Source organism: Carcharodon carcharias, chromosome 3 (assembly GCF_017639515.1).
Source record: "Carcharodon carcharias isolate sCarCar2 chromosome 3, sCarCar2.pri, whole genome shotgun sequence".
Classification (NCBI taxonomy): Eukaryota; Metazoa; Chordata; class Chondrichthyes; order Lamniformes; family Lamnidae; genus Carcharodon; species Carcharodon carcharias.
Window position 1 is genome coordinate 213,583,711 of NC_054469.1, and position 19,313 is coordinate 213,603,023.

The 19,313-nt window shown below is 45.1% G+C and overlaps 1 protein-coding gene across 1 annotated transcript in view; it reads left to right on the plus strand.

Annotated features, from left to right (window-relative positions):
* Positions 1-19,313, plus strand: part of wrnip1 (WRN helicase interacting protein 1) — a 56,272-nt gene that overhangs the window by 23,443 nt on the left and 13,516 nt on the right. The window lies entirely within an intron of this gene.

A 19,313-nucleotide genomic window follows, 5' to 3' on the forward strand; every position in this document is an offset into this window, starting at 1 on the left:
GCAACCAGGATTAAGGAAAATCCCAAGCCTTTTATACATATGTAAAAAGTAAGAGGGTAGCCAGGGAAAGGGTAGGCCCACTCAGGGACAGAGGTGGGAATCTGTGTGGAGCCAGAAGGAATGGGAGAGATACGAAATGAATACTTCTCATCAGTATTCACCATGGAGAAGGATTTAGCGGTCAATTTGTCTAGGGAAGAGTGTGTAGATAGCCTGGATCATGTTGAGATCAAAAAAGAGGAGGTGTTAGGCATCTTGAAGAATATTAAGGTGGATAAGTCCCCAGGGTCAGATGGGATCTACCCCAGAGTACTGAGGGAAGCAAGGGAGGAGATTGCTGGGGCCTTGACAGAAATCTTTGTATCTTCACTGGCTGCGGGTGAGGTCCCAGAGGACTGGAGAATGGCCAATTTTGTTCCATTGTTTAAGAAGGGTAGCAGGGATAATCCAGGAAATTACAGGCCGGTGAACTTACGTCAGTGATAGGGAAATTATTGGAGAAGATGCTTTGTGACAGGATTTACTACCATTTGGAAGCAAATGGGCGTATTAGTGAGAGGCAGCATGGTTTTGTGAAGGGGAGGTCGTGTCTCACTAACTTGATCAAGTTTTTCGAGGAAGTGATAAAGATGATCGACGATGGAAGGGCAGTGGATGTTCTTTACATGGAATTCAGTAAGGCCTTTGACAAGGTCCCTCATGGCAGACTGGTACAGAAGGTAAAGTCGCACGGAATCAGAGGTGAGCTGGCAAGATGGATACAGTATTGGCTTGGTCATAGAAGACAAAGGGGAGCAGTGGAAGCATGTTTTTCTGAATGGAGAGTTGTGACTAGTGGAGTTCCGCAGGGATCAGTGCTGGGACCTTTGCTGCTTGTAGTATACATAAATGATTTGGAGGAAAATGTAACTGTGCTAATTAGTAAGTTTGCAGACGACACTAAGGTTGGAGGAGTTGCAGATAGTGAAGAGGATTGTCAAAGGATACAACAGGATATAGATCAGTTGGAGACTTGAGCGGAGAAATGGCAGATGGAGTTTAATCCAGACAAATGCGAGGTAATGCATTTTGGAAGGTCTAATACAGGCAGGAATTATACAGTAAATGGCAGAACCCTTAAGTGCATTGACAGGCAGAGGGATCTGGGTGTACAAGTCCACAGGTCACTGACAGTGGCAATGCAGGTGAATAAGGCAGTCAGGAAGGCATATGGCATGCTTGCCTTCATTGGCAGGAGTATTGAGTATAAAAGCTGGGAAGTCATGCTGCAGCTGTATAGAACCTTGGTTAGGCCACACTTGGAATGTTGTGTGCAATTCTGGTTTCCACATTACCAGAAGGATATGGAGGTGTTGGAGAGGGTGCAGAGGAGGTTTACCAGGATGCTGCTTGGTCTGGAGGTTATTAACTGAGGAGAGGTTGGAGAAACTCGGATTGTTCTCACTAGAGCAACGGAGATTGAGGGGTGACTTGATAGAAGTTTACAAAATTATGAGTGGCATGGACAGACCAGAGAGTCAGAAGCTTTTTCCCAGGGCGAAAGAGTCAATTACTAGGGGACATCGATTTAAGGTGAGAGGAGAAAACTATAGAGGAGATGTGCGGGGCAAGTTTTTTATGCAGAGGGCAGTGAGTGTCTGGAATTCGCTGCCAGAGGAGGTGGTGGAAGCAGGTATGATAGTGGTGTTTAAGAGGCAGCTTGACAAATACATGAATGGGATGGGAATAGAGGGATACAGACCCTGGAAGTGCAAAATGTTTTAGTTGACAGGCAATATGATTGGCGCAGGCTTGGAGGGCCGATGGGCCTGTTCATGTGCTGTACTTTTCTTTGTTCTTTGTTCAAATGAATCCACTCCCATTTCCTGTAGTCACAGTCCGCCTCCCCTTTAAGAAATGCATGTTGTTATTCCATAGCACTAGCCGCTCCCAAAATCAGGACCCTGCTGATATAAGCAGCTAATGAATAATGCAATTAGTGCTGGCTATATGCCACAATGTAAAGCAGCAAGCAGCATAAATTTGCCATGCTTCTTGTAACACATTGAATGGACGTGGGTTAATTGCCTACTATGATCCCCATGCCTGTTTTGGGGGCATCGCAATTTCTCCACCATACAATCTGGGGTGCATTCTAAAAATCATTTCCCACTTTGGCCACATGCATTTCAGTATTTAATTTTTTTTTCTAACTTAATCCTTGCATGTTCACCAATCACCTATATAATTGAAGTCATGTACAGATGTTCAAATATGCACCATAGGTTATCAAGTGTAATTTTCTTTACTTTATTTGCTGAGTAAACAATGAACTTCTGTTCTAGATCCAACTAACATTGTAGCCTTGTCCTTGGACTTTGTAGGGTACAGCATCAGTTTTGAATCAGTAGGACTTTTTGTAGGAACGCAGCTGCTCATATTTTTTTACCACAGAATTTGGATGGTCTCCTGTTCAGAAAAGATATGACTTCATGACAAGTTCAGCTGCATTGCTAAAAAGGTTATGCTTTATGATCCAAGTGCTTTCCTTTCCAGTGGAATTTGTCAACTGCAAGCTAAGCAAAGTGCTGTAATCAGATATGAATTTTGGTCAGTGAGCTGTCGGTAATGGGACTTGGGAGATGCCATAGATTACGCAGGAACTTCAAAATTGATATTCGTGACAATAGCAGCAAACACTCAAATAGTTATGTACCATTTCTCTGTCCAGTATTTTAGTAGAGTAGTTAACCAATTAAAAATAAAATTGATTAATAACTAAATAGTGGACAATGAATTTTGTACCAGAGCTTTCGGAGCTTGTCAGCTAATATTGCCGGTAATTTACAAAATGTTTTACTTTTGACAGCTTGTTTCTTAAAGCCTTCACAATAACAGCGTGGCAGTCTCTCGCTGTTTGGTTGTGAAGATCTTTAAGGAAAATGTGCTTGCAGATGAAAAATAAATGAAGATCAACTCAGGATAAAACAACAGGAGTATTAATTAACAGTAAGCAATCAAGCACTTAGAAAACAATAATGAAATAGGTTTATCCTTTCCCTTAGTAGAAAATGCACTTGTGCCTTTCATATTGGTGCATTTCTGGACACTGTTTTGAGTTAGTAGTTAAAGCTCATTGAGAATTTTACATTTCATCCATTCTCTGCTACATGCCATTGCTGCACTTGACGTGAGAGCAATTGATGTCATTGAGTTCAATAAGTATATATGTTCCATTCCTCCTTTTGCATGCTCTATAAATAATGGGTTTGCTAACATGTAGATTTTAAGGGAGGCACATGCTGAGCATGCACGTGCTTTTCCAGCAAAGATTTGCTGCAAATGTTCTCTCCTAATGATTTGTTGCACAAGTTGAAGAAGTTGTGCCAGTTCATTTTGACTTGAAACCAGACTAACACTAATTAACCACGACACACCAACCACCCCCTCCCCTCAACACCACCAAAATGATCCCCTTTGGGGAAGGAGTTTGTGGAGGATTTGTGTAATTCAGAGAATACCCTGCCTGTTTATTCTGTCATACAAACATACGAATTAGGAGCAAAAGTAGGCCACTTGGCCCCTTGAGCCTGCTCTATCATTCAATAAAATCATGGCTGATCTGATTGTAACCTCAACTCCATATTCCCACCTATCCCCAATAACCTTTCACTCCCTTGCTTATCAAGAATCTATCTACCTCTGCCTTAAAAATATACAAAGACTCTGCCTCCATTGCCTTTTGAGGAAAAAGAGTTCTAAAGACTCACGGCCCTCAGAGAAAAAGTTTCCCCTCGTTTCTGTCTTAACTGGGCAACCCCTTATTTTTAAAATAGTGACCCCCCCCCCCTCCCCCCCCCCCCTCCGCTCTAGATTCTCCCCCGGGGGAAACATCCTTTCCACATCCACCCTGTGAAGACCCCTCAGGATCTTTGTCACCTCTTACTCTTCTAAGCTTCAACGGAAACAAGCCTAACCTGTGCAGCCTTCCCTCATAAGACAACCTGCCTATTCCAGGTGTTAGTCTAGTAAACCTTCTCTGAAATGCTTCCAACGCATTTACATCTTTCCTTAAATAATCATCCCTTATCGTGATAAATAGAAAGCTGACACAAAGGAAAAGCCAAGTTACACCTGGCTACCTGCAATTAAAAAAAGAAACTCCATACCTTAAATGTATTGACAACCTTTAGAAGAATGAAGCTCTCAAAATAGCTCAGCAAATATCGCCAGTAAGGGGATAGTAAGTCTTGTTCTTATATTACAGCTTAGCAAGCCTTTAGTTTAAAGTCTCTAACTATTATATAGGTAAACACAGCAGTCATCTTCCATGCATTATTATCTCATCAACAGCAATGGGCCGATTAATCTATTTCTTGATGGTATTGATTGAGGCAAACCTATCAACAACAACTATCACACCAATCTCCAAAACCACACCCTTTTCATGTAGAAAAGTGTATCATGGCACTTCAGAGAGATGTACGCATACTGGAGAGAGAGAAAGAAGATAAAAAGGCTGTTAGAGATGGTTTTAAGGGGAGTCTTAAAGGTGAAGTGGGAGATGAAGATTTGAAGAGTTTGGGGAGAGAATTCCAAAGAATGGGATCCAGGCTGTTGTTTTGCTTCTCCTTGGGCTTAAGCAGTGGATAAACATCAAGGCACCAACCACGCATAAGGGATTGGTTAACTTAAAATGCACAGATTCATTTATTAAGGATCTGAGAAGTTGGTTGCAATATTGCACAGTTGGAGAACTTATACACATGTCTAAGTTGGTAGCTTCCTCAGAACAAACAGAAATTAATCACAAGAATCACCTGATGCTTTGCACCGTTTTTCCTCTAGTGCTTTATACAGAAACCCTTCCACTGCCACTTAAAGGTAACCCAAGGCATGGCCACCAGTTGTGAGGTGGATGCAAAAGAAGCCATACTCAGGCTAATGGAGAGTATGGGAAGGGTTTCTAGTGCTGAGGAAGTTACAAAGATAGGCAAGGAGCAATACCGTGGAGGAGTTTAAAAGCAAGGTTGAAAATTTTAAATCTGAGCATATGCAGGTCAACAGCGATTGGTGGGACGGGTGAGCAGGACCTGGGGCAGAATCTTAGGGTTGGCAAGCGGAGGTGGGCCTGCTCGCCGATGCGTAAAATGATGCGTGGTGATGTAGGGTGTGCATCCCGACGTTACTCGCGTCATTCTGATTCCCCGTTTGGTGGGCGCGCAGCAGAGTTGGCTGCGCGCCTGCCGAACTGTCAAAGACTTATTAAGGCCATTTAAAATCTAATTAAAGTAAATAATTGAGGTGCCCAGGCTTCCTTCGCATTTATCATGAAATCTCAGCCATGGGCGAGATGGGATTTCGTGAAGGGTTTTTAAATTAAATAAATTTCTTCATTAAAGTTCATTGACGTGTCCCAGCTCATGTGACACTCACATGAGGAGATGTCTCTTAAAATTTTTTTTTCCTTATTAAAATTTTTAGAACTTAAACTAACCTCCCTGAGGCACCGCTGTGCCTCAGGGAGATTTCTGCGCTCTTTTGTGCGTGTATGTGAAAGAGTACATGCCCTAGCTCAGGCAGCCCCCCACCCCCGCCTGCAGAGGGAGCGCTCAGCACTTTCGGTACATGTCACACTGGGTGGGTCTTAATTGGCCTGCCCAAGTGAAATGGCGGCGCCCAGCCGATCACGGGCGGTGATCGGCTGCGCACACACCCGCGCCCACTCCTGCCCAACCTCCATGACAGGGAATTCTCCCCCTGATGTAAGTTAGGATATGGTGATAGAATTTTCATGAACTGAAGTTTTCAGAGTGTGGGAAGCAGGAGACTGGCCAGGAAAGCATTGGAGCAGCTAAATCTGGGGCTGTTACTGGAGGTTTTAACAAGCAGCTGGACTGAGATTAGACAGCTGAATGCTACTGGAGGTGGAGTGGCCAGACTGCGCCGTCTATAATCAAATAGTAAGAGCAGAGTAAGGCGAGAACTGCCCCATCAAACTAGACAATGGAGGAGGAGGATGTGATCCATGGTCTCAAACTGCTGAGATTTCGAGTTCAACAAAAAGGGATAATAGTCACAGCCACAGGATTATTTGTGACTTTCGTTAGACCTATTTCAATGCTGCAGGATGTGGGGGCACCTAATTGGAGGGATTCAAATGGAGTTGCTTTGGAGATGAGCACAAACTGGGGAAGAAACAACAGATTCAAGAGGTTTGAAGAGTAAAGTGTGCTGGGAGATCTTGATCCAACAGAGGGCGCTGGTGAGAAGTGACTGAAGCATTCTGGGAGCAGTCATCACAGCCACTGCGACTCAGGAGGGAACCGTGGAGGACCCACTGTCAAAGAACGGAATAGCCCCAAACATTACATTGCTGTAGCGTTTCCATCCCTCCCTCCTCCTCAAACCTATAGAAAAGACAGAGAGGAAGAGGCAGTGCCTTCAGGAGTGCACCGGACCTGCAAGGGACACTCTTCTGAAAGTGGATTTTAAAGAAAAAGCAGCTGATTGGTGAGTAATCCTGGGAGCAGACTCGGAGGGAGGAGCACCGGAGCGGTGAGTATAAATCTAGCTTACCTCGGGGATTCGCAGCCTTGTCTCCAGGGAGCAGACTCGGAGGGAGGAGCACCGGAGCGACAACCTCGGGGCACAGAGTAACTGAAGCCACAACTGAAAAAGTGATGTCACAGGAAAGCTGTGACCTGATTGGTTGGTAGGAAATCTGCACTAAATTTGAAAAAAAAACACTGCAAAGCTATTTGATAAATTAATTATCTAAGTAGAGATGGCTGGGCAGGTGTTGTGGTGTAGCTGTATGATGTGGGAGCTGGCAGATCCCACTGCGAGCCGCAGTGACCACATCTGCAGCAAGTGTTGGTTGCTGGAGGAATGGCTCAGAATTGATGAGCTGGAGTCTGAGCTCCAGACATTGCGGCACATCCAGGAGGGGGAGAGTTACCTGGACGCTTTGTATCAGGAGGTGGTCACACCTGGTAGATTAAGTACCTCAAGTTTGCTCAGTGGTCAGGGTCAGCAGGGTGTGACTGCAAGTGAGGCAGGTAGAGGGATCTTGTGTTCAGGAACAGAGGAGCCTCAGCTCTTGACCTTGTCCAACGGGTACGAGGTACTTGCTCCCTTTGTGGATGAGGAAGAGGGCTGTAGGGAGGATGAGCTAGCTGACCACGGCACCGTGGCACAGGAGGCCAATCAAGAGGGGGGAGCAAAAAGACAAGTGGTAGTTGTAAGGGATTCTATAATTAGGGGAATTTATAGCTTCCTTTGTAAGCAGGATCGAGAATCCCGCATGGTATGTTGCCTGCCTGGTGCCAGGCTGAGGGACATCTCTGACCGGCTTGAAAGGATATTGGAGAGGGAGGGGGAGGATCCAATTGTTGTGGTCCACGTCGGGACAAATAACATAGCTAAGACTAGGAAAGAGGACCTGTTTGGGGATTATTAGGAACTAAATTAAAGAACAGGTCCTCAAGGGTTATAATCTCCGGATTACTACCCGAGCCATGTGCAAATTGGCATAGGGACGCGAGAATAAGGGAAGTAAACCGTGGCTAAAGGAGTGGTGCGGGAAAGAGGGGTTCCATTTCGTGGGGCACTGGCATCAGTATTGGATCAGGAGAGATCTGTATCGTTGGGACGGTCTCCACCTGAACCGATCTGGGACCAATGTTCTGGCAAAAAGGGTAAATAGGGTGGTCAACAGGACTTTAAAGTAGAAAGTGGCGGGGGAGGGAAGGGTAAAACTCCAAGAAGTATGACTAATAGGAAACAAAGCAGCAGGTTAGCATGTGGGGGGGTGGTTCAACTTCATGGAAAATTATGAAAAAACTGGAAAGAAAAAGGCTATTAAAGTCTCGAGAACACAAAATAGGACAGAGTGTTTGGAAAAGGCTAGTGTAACTTCAAGAGCATCAGATAAAGGGACGACAATGAGAAAGGGGATGGGAAATACAGGACTGAAGGTGTTGTATCTGAATGCATGCAGTACACGAAATAAGGTAAATGAGCTTGAGGCGCAGATTGAAAGTGGCAGGTATGATGTGGTGGGCATTACGGAGACATGGCTGCAAGGGGATCAGGACTGGGAGCTAAATATCCAAGGATATACATTCTGTCGAAAAGATAGGCAGGTTGGCAGAGGGGATGGGGTTGCTTTGTTAGTAAGAAAGGAAATTAAATCGATAGCAAGAAATGATGTAGGGTCAGATAATGTAGAATCTGTGTGGGTAGAGTTGAGGAACCGCAAAGGTAAAAAAACCATAGTGGGAGTTATGTACTGGCCTCTGAACAGTAGTCAGGATGTGGGGCACAAGATACACCAGGAGATAGAAACGGTATGTAAGAAAGGCAAGGTTACAGTGATCATGGAGGATTTCAATATGCAGTTAGACTGGGAAAATCAGATTGGTAGTGGATCCCAAGAAAAGGAATTTGTGAAATGTCTACAAGATGGCTTTTTGGAGCAGCTTGTGATGGAGCCCACCAGGGAACAGGCAATTCTAGATTTAGTGATGTGTAATGAGGCAGATTTGATAAGGGAGCTTAAGGTGAAGGAACTCTTAGGAGGAAGTGACCATAATATGATAGAATTTACCCTGCAATTTGAGAGGAAAAAGCTGGAATCAGATGTAATGGTATTACAGTTGAATAAAGGCAACTACAGAGGTATGAGGGAGGAGCTGGCCAGAATTGACTGGGAGGTGAGCCTAGCAGGAAAGACAGTGGAACAGCAATGGCAGGAGTTTCTGGGAGTAACTTGGGAGACACAGCAAAAATTCATCCCTAGGAAGAAGAAGCATACTAAAGGGAGGACGAGGCAACCATGGCTGACAAGGGAAGTCAGGGACAGCATAAAAGCTAAAGAGAAGCATACAATGCGGCGAAGAGCAGTGGGAAACCAGGGGATTGGGAAGCCTACAAAGAGCAACAGAGGACAACTAAAAATGAAATAAGGAGGGAGGAGATTAAATATGAGCGTAAACTAGCCAGTAATATAAAAGAAGATTGCAAGAGTTGTTTTAGATATATAAAGGGTAAGAGAGGAGCACAAGTGGACATTGGGCTGCTGGAAAATGATGCTGGAGAAGTAGTAGTAGGGGACAAAGAAATGGGAGAGGAACTGAATAGGTACTTTGATTCAGTCTTCACAGTGGAAGACACGAGTGACATCCCCAAAGTTCAAGAGAGTCAAGGGGGGGCAGAGGTGAGTATGGTGGCCATTACCAAGGAGAAGGTGCTAGGAAAGCTGAAAGGTCTGAAGGCGGATAAATCACCTGGACCAGATGGATTACACCCCAGAGTTCTGAAGGAGATAGCTGAAGAGATAGTGAAGGCGTTAGTGGTGATCTTTCAGGAATCACTGGCGTCAGAGAGGGTCCCAGAGGACTGGAAAATCGCTAATGTAACCCCCCTGTTTAAGAAGGGAGTGAGGCAAAAGACGGGAAATTACAGGCCGATTAGCCTGACCTCAGTCGTTGGTAAGACTTTAGAGTCCATTATTAAGGATGAGATTTCAGAATACTTCGAAGTGCATAGTAAAATCGGGCAAAGTCAGCATGGTTTCGTCAAGGGGAGGTCATGCCTGACAAATCTGTTAGAATTCTTTGAGGAGGTAATGAGTAGGTTAGACAAGGGAGAGCCAATGGATGTTATCTACTTGGACTTTCAGAAGGCCTTTGACAAGCTGCCGCACAGGAGGCTGCTCAGTAAGATAAGAGCCCATGGTGTTAGAGGCAAGGTACTAGCATGGATAGAAGATTGGCTGTCTGGCAGGAGGCAGAGAGTGGGGATAAGGAGGTCCTTCTCAGGATGGCGGCCAGTGACTAGTGGAGTTCTGCAGGGGTCAGTGTTGGGACCACAACATTTCACTTTATACGTTAATGATCTAGCTGAAGGAACTGAGGGCATCCTGGCTAAATTTGCAGATGATACAAAGATAGGTGGAGGGACAGGTAGTATTGAGGAGGCGGGGAGGCTGCAGAAGGATTTGGACAGATTAGCAGAATGGGCAAAGAAGTGGCAGATGGAATACAACGTGGGGAAGTGTGAGGTCATGCACTTTGGTAGGAAGAATAGAGGCAAAGACTATTTTCTAAATGGGGAGAGAATTCAGAAATCTGGAATGTAAAGGGACTTGGGAGTCCTAGTCCAGGATTCTCTTAAGGTTAACTTACAGGTTGAGTCGGTAGTTAGGAAGGCAAATGCAATGTTGGCATTTATTTCGAGAGGACTAGAATATAAAAGCAGGGATGTGCTGCTGAGGCTTTATAAGGCTCTGGTCAGACCACATTTAGAATATTGTGAGCAATTTTGGGCCCTGTATCTCAGGAAGGATGTGCTGGCCCTGGAGAGGGTCCAGAGGAGGTTCACTAGAATGATCCCAGGAATGAAAGGCTTAACACGTGAGGAACGTTTGAGGACTCTGGGTCTACACTCGATGGAGTTTAGAAGGAGATCTGATTGAAACTTACAGAATACTGAAAAGCCTGGATAGAGTGGACGTGGGGAAAACGTTTCCATTAGTAGGAAAGACGAGGACCCGAGGGCACAGCCTCAGCGTAAAGGGAAGTCCTTTTAGAACAGAGATGAGGAGGAACTTCTTTAGCCAGAGGGTGGTGAATCTATGAAATTCATTGCCACAGAAGGCTGTGGAGGCTAGGTCATTGAGTGTATAGATAGGTTCTTGATTGGTAAGGGGATCAAAGTTTATGGGGAGAAGGTGGGAGAATGGGGTTGAGAAACTTATCAGCCATGATTGAATGGCGGAGCAGACTCGATGGGCTGATTGGCCTAATTTCTGCTCCTCTGTCTTACGGTCTTAATGACAACCCCTAAGTATTGACTCTGATACAAGAATGCTAACAAATGAGCCAAGCTAACAGTATACCAACCAGTGTGATTTCTAGTTAAGTTAACTGTTCTCTTCTTTCAAACCTTGCCTAAATTTCCTATCGCTGTTTGACACCTTTAACGTAAACGTACATCCTCTGGTCCTCGAGTCCTGTGCCTGAAAGGCATTTCATGCAGCCGAAGTTTCCACCACTCTGAAAATCATGAATGCTTCAAACAGGTCCATCTTCCTCATCCCCCTCTCCAAAGTCATAATCTTTTCTGATAAATTTAGTTTCTATGTTCAGCGATCAACCTGCTAACCCTCCCCTGAATGCTTTGAATGATTTTACATGTTTCTTGTGGTGTAGAAATTCAACATAGTACTCCAGAGAGTACATCTAGCTATACGTTCTAATTTTCTTCATCTTTTTATTTTACCAGTTATGAGCACTGAGCCATTGTTTCTTATGACCTATCCTCCAAATTTCCAGATCCTTTTCTTGCTATTTTACCTGAAGTATGTTAGCTTGTACACCACACTCTCACTTTCTTCCTGATTTCTTTGCGTTAATCAATGTTTTTTCTATTTGACACCTCAGTGCCCATTGTCCAGAGGATTTTGGGTAATTACTCAATAGTTAACATCATTGGCAGTGCATCCAACTTGATATCACTTGCAAACTTGTAGCATCTTGAATAATATTCCATCCTCAAAATATTTATGAAAATCTTAATGAATGCAGAGGCCTGTGGAACTCTGCTGTCAATTGGCTTCCACCCTGACACCTCCAAGAATCCACTATCCTTTGTTGTCTACCTTTCAGCCATCCATGATTTTAGCCAAATAATTTTTTTATCTTGCATTGACATGCTTGTGAATTAGAATGGTATATTTGAGTATTGCTGAAAATGAGACATGCTGTCGAAGCTTTTCATGCCTTACTCATCAGGACAGATTTGCAAGCATACCAAGTCTCTAAGGGAACAACAATTTATACTGCATGCAAAGAGGCTGCTGATTTGTTGGCAGGTGGACTCTGATTGGTAGAGGTAATGCTGTGGAGAATGCATTAGGGAAAAGTTAACTGCCAAGCTTTTGTTTAAATTCAAACCAGGCAGGTTGACTCTAGTGAAGGCATTACCATTGGAATGAACCAGGGGATGGCTGTCCCCCAAGCTTTTGGTTAGTTGAAAAAGGCGTAAAGTGTGGATATGTTCTTTCTGTTTGCAAAAGCCAAAACATTTGAGCAACAGGCGATTCCAACTGTTCCACGCTGCTACTATACAGTAGCAACACAAGTGGTATTCTCCACTAACAGGATGCTACCATCAAGCCAAAAAAATGTTCTGACTACCATACAGATGAGTGATGTGGAATATGAATTTCCATGCCAATGTAGGCCATATGTCCCAGTGACTGGGGGATCATATCAAACAGCACATCCCTTCAGCTGTTTGCAACAGGCAAATTACTGACTGTACTCAGGTAGCCCATGCTTGCAAAACTCAGAACATTGTGTCCAACATTAGATGTGATTCCGCAATTGGATAACACTTGCTAAATAATCCTGTTTCTGCTAAGAATTACACTAGCAACCAATTTAAGATAATCAGTTAGGCACTCAGCGTGGCTCACTTACGCATGCTAGAAGCTACATTTCTTTACACATGGGGCCCTGTCCTTTGCAAGTGGAAAAAACATGTTGAGGCATTGCGCCTTTTTTTTGAACCAACTAATCAAAAACTTGGAGGATAGCCATTCCCTGGTTCATTCCCCATGGCAATGCCTTGACCAATCAACGTTGACCTGCCTGCTTTGAATTTAAACAAAACCTTGGCAGTTAACTGTTCCCTGGTGCATTTTCCATGACAGCGCCCCTAGCAATCAGTCTACTTGCCAACCAATCAGCACCCTTTTCACAAGCAGTATGAATTGTTGTTCCGTTTAAGATTTGATATTTTTGCGAATCTGTCCTGATGAGTGCAGGACAAAAAGCTTTGACAGCATGTCTCTCTTTTTTTCTCAGCAATTCTCAAGTGTCATATTTCTTCCTGATCGCAAAGTAGGTAGCATTCACTGTTTCTGCCCTAGCCGCCAGATCAGTAACCTCCACAAAAGAAATCTAATAAATTTGTCACAATTGACCGGCTTCTTCTTAACCTATCCTAATTTTTTTCTTCTCTAATCAGGACCAATCCTCTGGTACAATCTGTTATTGCAGTGCCTGAAAGAGTGGGCGGAAACAAATTTAATAGGAACTTTCAAAAGTAAATTGGATAAATAATTGAAAGGGGAAAGAGAATCACAAGGCTATGGGGAATGGGAAGGAGAACTGGGTTTATTGGATAACTCTTTCAAAAAAAACTGTTAACAGGCATGAAGCTAAAATGGCCTCTTTCTGCACTGAATCTTTCTATGAGCAGAATTTTACACCTTGCGGACAGGCGCGCACCCGAGCTGAACAGATGTGAAATAGCGTGAGCTGACATAAGGTGAGCATCCCGATATCCTGCATGTGAGCAATCTTCAGGTCGGCGGGTGCGTGCGGGAGTCAGAGCCATGCCCGCCAACAATGAAAAGGCCACTTAAGGCCATTAAAAATGCAATTGTTTGCGATTTTCTGTTGCCCATGCAGTTTCGTGCTCTTCACATGGGCAAAATGGGCAGGCAGGCAGCCCACTTTTAATGAAACCTCATCCAAGGGCAGGATAAAAAGGGTCAGCAGCATTGTCATTGTGAGCAGTGAGGAGTTTAGGAGATAGTTTGCTGCTGGTTGCTCATTTGAACTTGACAGCTTCATCTCAGTTCTGAGCTTCATTCTTAGCATTTCAGGACTCACTGGTGTCTCCAAGGCCCCTGGAGAATTTTGACCATGCGGACCCTTCCAGGCATCAGACCGCCTTCTGTTACCCTGGTAATGAGAATTATGCTCACCACTGGTGGCTCCTCCTCTGAGGAGGAAGAGAGGTGCAGAAGGGAGAGGACACCACGTATCCTTGTGCAACTTCCAGGGGAGCGACCTGTGGGAGGAGAGGCACAGACACAAGGAGCACAAGGTCAGCAGTTGTCCAAGGTGTAAGGGGCCACAGCAGATGCCACTATCCTGCTGCCAGGGTTTACAGGCAGCGATGCAGCTACCTTAATATGTTCGAGGTGCAATGCCGAAGGAGGCTCCATGGAGACAGTGGCCTCCGTTTGTCAGATGATTGAGCCTGAAGTCACCTCCAACTGTGTGGGTGGAAACCCCATGCCAGTGGCTCTGAAGGTCATAGTGGCACTCGACTTCTATGCCTCCGGCTTGTTCCAGGGCTTAGTGGGGGATCTTTGTGGAGTCTCCCAATCAGCTGTCCACAGTTGCGTCAAGCTAGTGACTAATGTTCTGTTCAGGCAGATAAGTGACGTTTATCCATTTCCGAACGGACAAGGCCAGCCAGGCTGAGTGAGCCAGAGGGTTTGCAACAACCGCTGGGTTCCCCCACATCCAGGGTGCAATCAACTGCACACGTGGCCATCAAAGCTCCAGCAGGTCAGCCAGGTGCCTTTGTCAATAGGAAGAGATTCTACTCGATGAACATCCAGATAGTTTGTGACTACAAGACTCAGATTCTGCAAGTCTGTGCAAGGTACCCTGGCAGCTCCCATGACCCTTACATCCTCAGACCTTCCCAGGTGCCGAGGCTATTCAGTGCTCCAGCCCGACTGGATGGATGACAAGGGCTGTCCGTTGGAAAAGGTGGCTTATGACCCCTCTCCGCCACCCAAGAACAGAGGCAGAGCAGCGTTATAACAGGAGTCATGCCTCCACGAGGGCGGTGATAGAGAAGACCATAGGTCTTCTGAAGATGCACTTCCGATGCCTGGACAGTTCAGGTGGAGCACTGCAATACTCCCCAGAGCGGTGTCACTGATAGTGGTTGCGTTCTGTGCTCTCCCCAATCTGGCACTGGCAAGGGGTTACCTACAAGAGCAAGAGGATCTTGAGGCAGCTGCACAGGCCACAGAGGATGAATCCATTGTTGAGTCAGAAGAGGAGCATGGTGAGGGGAACGCTGAGGGTGTGGAGGCAGACCTCTGTATCCTTCAGGGAGGCAGGGACACCAGGGATGCCTTGTTCCAATGTTCTTTCAGCTAGGCTGCCAAAGATCTGCTTCCACCTCATGCCAGGCTGCCGCCCCCATCCTGAATGTCTGAAATGGCCCTTTCCTTTCAACACAAAGTCCACTCAATGCCTGTGCAATAATGTTTAGAGCCACTCATATCCAGCATTAAATACTGGCTTGCCCTGCACCAAAAAAAGTGAAGCATACTCAGGCTGTTAAGGCCAAAGCAAAATTTATATCATTTTGTCACTCACAACAAATGAACAGAACTGTATCTGGTGTTAATGGCCACACCATTGAACATATTAACAAAAATGACAGAATAGAAGATCATCCTTAACAGTCCCTCTTGTGGTCATGGTACCTTAAACTTGCGTTTATAAGTGTTGCATCTTGTGTGGCCCCCCTCACTGGCAGCTGCATTGGATGCAGCCTGCTGACTGTACTGTCTTGTTGTTCTTGATGACCTTGGTGGTCCTCCTCTGGCCATTGGAGCCTCTACTTGCCCCACCTGGGAGGGAGTGGCCAGTGCCAAGTTGGCATCTCCCCAGTCATCGCAGCCTCATCACAAGACATGGTCACTGGCAGAGGGGTGGAGGAGCTCCTGCTATCATCCAAAGCGCCCTGAGAGATGTCCACAGAGACAACAAGCAGGTTGTGCACCAATGTGAGGTCGCTCTGGACCTCCCTGCCTGCCATTCATTGACGGGCCCCCTAGTTGGGATACTGGATGCCTCATCCATCTCCCACATTGGCACTAACCATCTGAGGTCATTGCCTGTGTGAGGGCTTGCAGGTCCGACCGCAACCCCAGGAACCCCTGATTCTGTCCCTGGAGCTGCCTCTTCATGTGAGATGCCACTCTTTCAATAGAGGAGGCAGTGCGCTCAGCAATGAGGGTCGACACAGTGCTCATGCTCTGTATACACTCCTCCACAACAGAGACTATGGCACGTATACCCTCATGGATCTCTGCCAGATCCTTCTGCACATCCTGTTGGACATCCAGCATCTGCCGCCTAATGGACGACTCCAGAGGCTCATCATCTGCCTTCGACTCAGCATCGTCATGGTCTTCAGCAGTCCTCCGACTGCTGGCGTCCTGGGCACTCTCTACTTCCACCTGCTCCCCAAGTGAATGTGAAGTGCCCTCACTACCGTGCATAGACATTCTAGCCAATGATCTAACAACCACCAAGGTGCTGCGCTGATGCCCGGTTCAGAGAGTGGGTATGATGCAGTTGCATCTGAAGCCTGGTGTCCTTTGGCGTCAAGGATGGCTCTTCAGGATCCTGCATTTATGTACAAGCTGGCAAATCTAAGGGAGAACAACGACATGTCACTAGTTTAAGTCATCACACTGTCACTGTGCATGCCAGGCTCCCTGGTGAGACAATGGATAACTGCATCATGGTGCCATCTTCTTTCAATGATCAATGGGGACTCCAGGTTGAGGCTTCTATTAATGATGAGACTACACAAGAATGTTTGCACAATCCGACACTCACTCCTATGTACTGCACTTTTACCTTCGTCATAGAACCCTGCCTCTCCACAAACGGCTGACTGAGTTGGGTGGCGGCTCTCCAGCTCCGATGCATTCTTTTCATACCTTGTCATGATTAGGAGGTTTGGGGGGGCCTCCGCGTGTCCTTGACTCTTGATGATGTTATGGCTCCTCTTCTCCTGAAAGGACAGAGGAGCATCGATTAGTCCACCATGTAACTGCAGTACCATTGCAGCCTGACCAACCCCACCTTGCAGGGTACATCCAAGTCATGGACCTCGAGCCGCAAGGCACTTGGGCCAAGCAGCCAGGGCTCACCCCTTGGCCAGCTCTGGCCTCATTGACAGTTGGCTCTCAGACTCTAACACCCGTGAGCTCCACGGGGCGGGGGGGTGGGAACAGCCAGCCCTTAACACTTCTACACACTGACGTGTGCCAACACGGTACCCACCCTTGCCAAGCGCAGCAGGTGATTGAACCTTTTGCAGCACTGCACCCATCGTTGTGGGTGCTGACCTCTGCTGCCAACTCCTCCCAAGCTTTTTTGGTCTGGTGCAGTGCTATCCTCCTGCCAACCCTGCCATGCCTGACACCGATCTCCTCCACGAGGACCACGAGGCAATCATCGGAGAAACGGGGGGACAAGTGCCCCACTGACCGGCCCTCCCAACTGACTTCATTTGTCACTGGTGAGGCCATTGTTCCAGTCTCCAGACCGACTCTAATGATTCTCCCCGGAGGTGCCTTTGCCAGTTTTAAAGCACCCGCCAGCCTGCCATAGGACCCGGCGTCCGATAGGCCCCCGCCCAGCCTTTCTCGATCATTCAGAAGATGTATTTCATTCTGGGTGGACCTTAATTGGCCAGCCAGCGTGAAAACACGGTCGGGGGCCTGTTTCCCGTCCACTCCCAGGCCCGCCGATCATGTGCGCCTGACGAGGGCTAAATACCTATGATTCTGACTTTACAAATTCCTCTTTCGTCTCTTTACTTCATCTCAATTCCATCTAGCCAATCCCGAGATATGGCTTATTGTTCCCTTAGCAACCTGTCTTCAATAAAAAACCTATCTGAATATACTAGATCAAGCTAATTTCACTTATAGAATGCATATTAACATCCATTTTTTTATTAGCCGAAGTATGCTAATTTGTCTAAAACCTACACCATTTTTCACCATTGACCTATTGCATCTTGAACACTGACATCATTTCTTCCTCAACCCTGAAACTCTGATAAGAGAAGTAACTTTTGCCCTCTGTTCTAAATGACTTACATTAATCTTGTGTCTTGATTCTAAGGGTTTCTAAGCTGCTCTCTTTTTTTAATGCTCCTTTTCGACTTGGGCATCACTTTTGTCTTTCCCTCCTTGTTTCAGTTGTTAAAAATAGTCACAATCTGATTTATTAACCCTGTCACTTCTTAAGCACTGCTATCCCCTGCCGCTTATAAATAGCTCACTATCCCTATGCGTCCTCCTCTTGCCCCTGATATGCATAAATGGCACTTTGTTACTGTCCCTTTATTATCTTATTTCTCTTATTTCTCTCTGCTTTTTTTTTGACAGTTGCTTCAATTTACAGTTCTCCCTCATCTGCTCATTCCCAACAAACTTCAAAATTTTGTTCCTCGTTAATTATCTCTGTAAACTGGTCCTTAGTTTTCAGACTGCACTCAGTGCTGTGGCTTACACATGAATAGCATCCACTTGGGCAAGACACTGGAAGTGACTGATGTCTGTGGAACTCTATAATCAACAAGAAGCCACTTTCAGAACAGCAAGTGGTGAGGAAAAGGATTCTGTACACAAATGTATCTTGCTTAAGGAATTGCTTAAAGAAGAAAAGTAGATTGAAGAATAGTGATTGAAATATGATATAGAAAGGGAAACCATCGATACTGAGTGAAAAATCATGCTGTTGTGAAACTATGCCATGTGCTTTTGCTTTGCCATATGCTTTTGCTTTGAAGTTCAGTCCCAGCTTAACTAGATGAATGAAGATCAAGGGATGTGCCATTTAAGAGGGTCTCTTTCTGTTTAACAGAACCAAAAACTTCACCTTCTGTCATATAAAATATAAAAAATGTCCACATTTTAGCTATCCAAGGAAAATAAATATGGCACCTATAGCTAGATAGATTAACGGTGGCATTACACTGCAAATACCAGTTTCAGGTTAGCAATTGCATTCAGTGATGTGCATCTAATCATTGTGTGATGTACAGAGTGCTCTGTTTCATTGACCAATGTCAGAATACATACAGTAAAGAGTATTAGTGTGCTACATCATCCTTTAATTTTAATCTATTTTTATAGAGCTTCGTTTGAATTACCTTTTCTGAAACAAAATGGTGTGTTTTATTAAATGGGCAATTCTAATCAATAGATAATAATTTACAGCTTGATTATAAATATTTAACTTATGACTCCAATTAAAATTCCAACTTTTGTTTTCAGGAAAGTTAATTCAGGACATTGCTTTTATATTCTGGAGACAAGCGCCACCGTAGGATGGTTAATTGACGGAATGAATTGTTTATTTCTTTGCTGTTTGCAAAGTAATGCATTGATTATTGTGTACAAAAATGCTTTGTCTCAACTGCATTCTAAATTGCTGTGCCTTTCATTGTCACACAGTTGAGACTACCTGAACTTCCTTTATGAACATGTTTAAATTTGAGTACACTCTGAATGTAGCTGTACTTGACACCTATTTAGTTTATGCTTACATTTAAAACATTGTAATTTATCTCAAATCATCTGCTGTTCTCCTTTCCTGAAGATGCAAATCCTAATGAGATTTCAGAGATGGCGGTGATCCTCTTGTACTATTCCTCAAACTGCAAGTGTTGACAAGTAATATATCCTTGACGCAGTG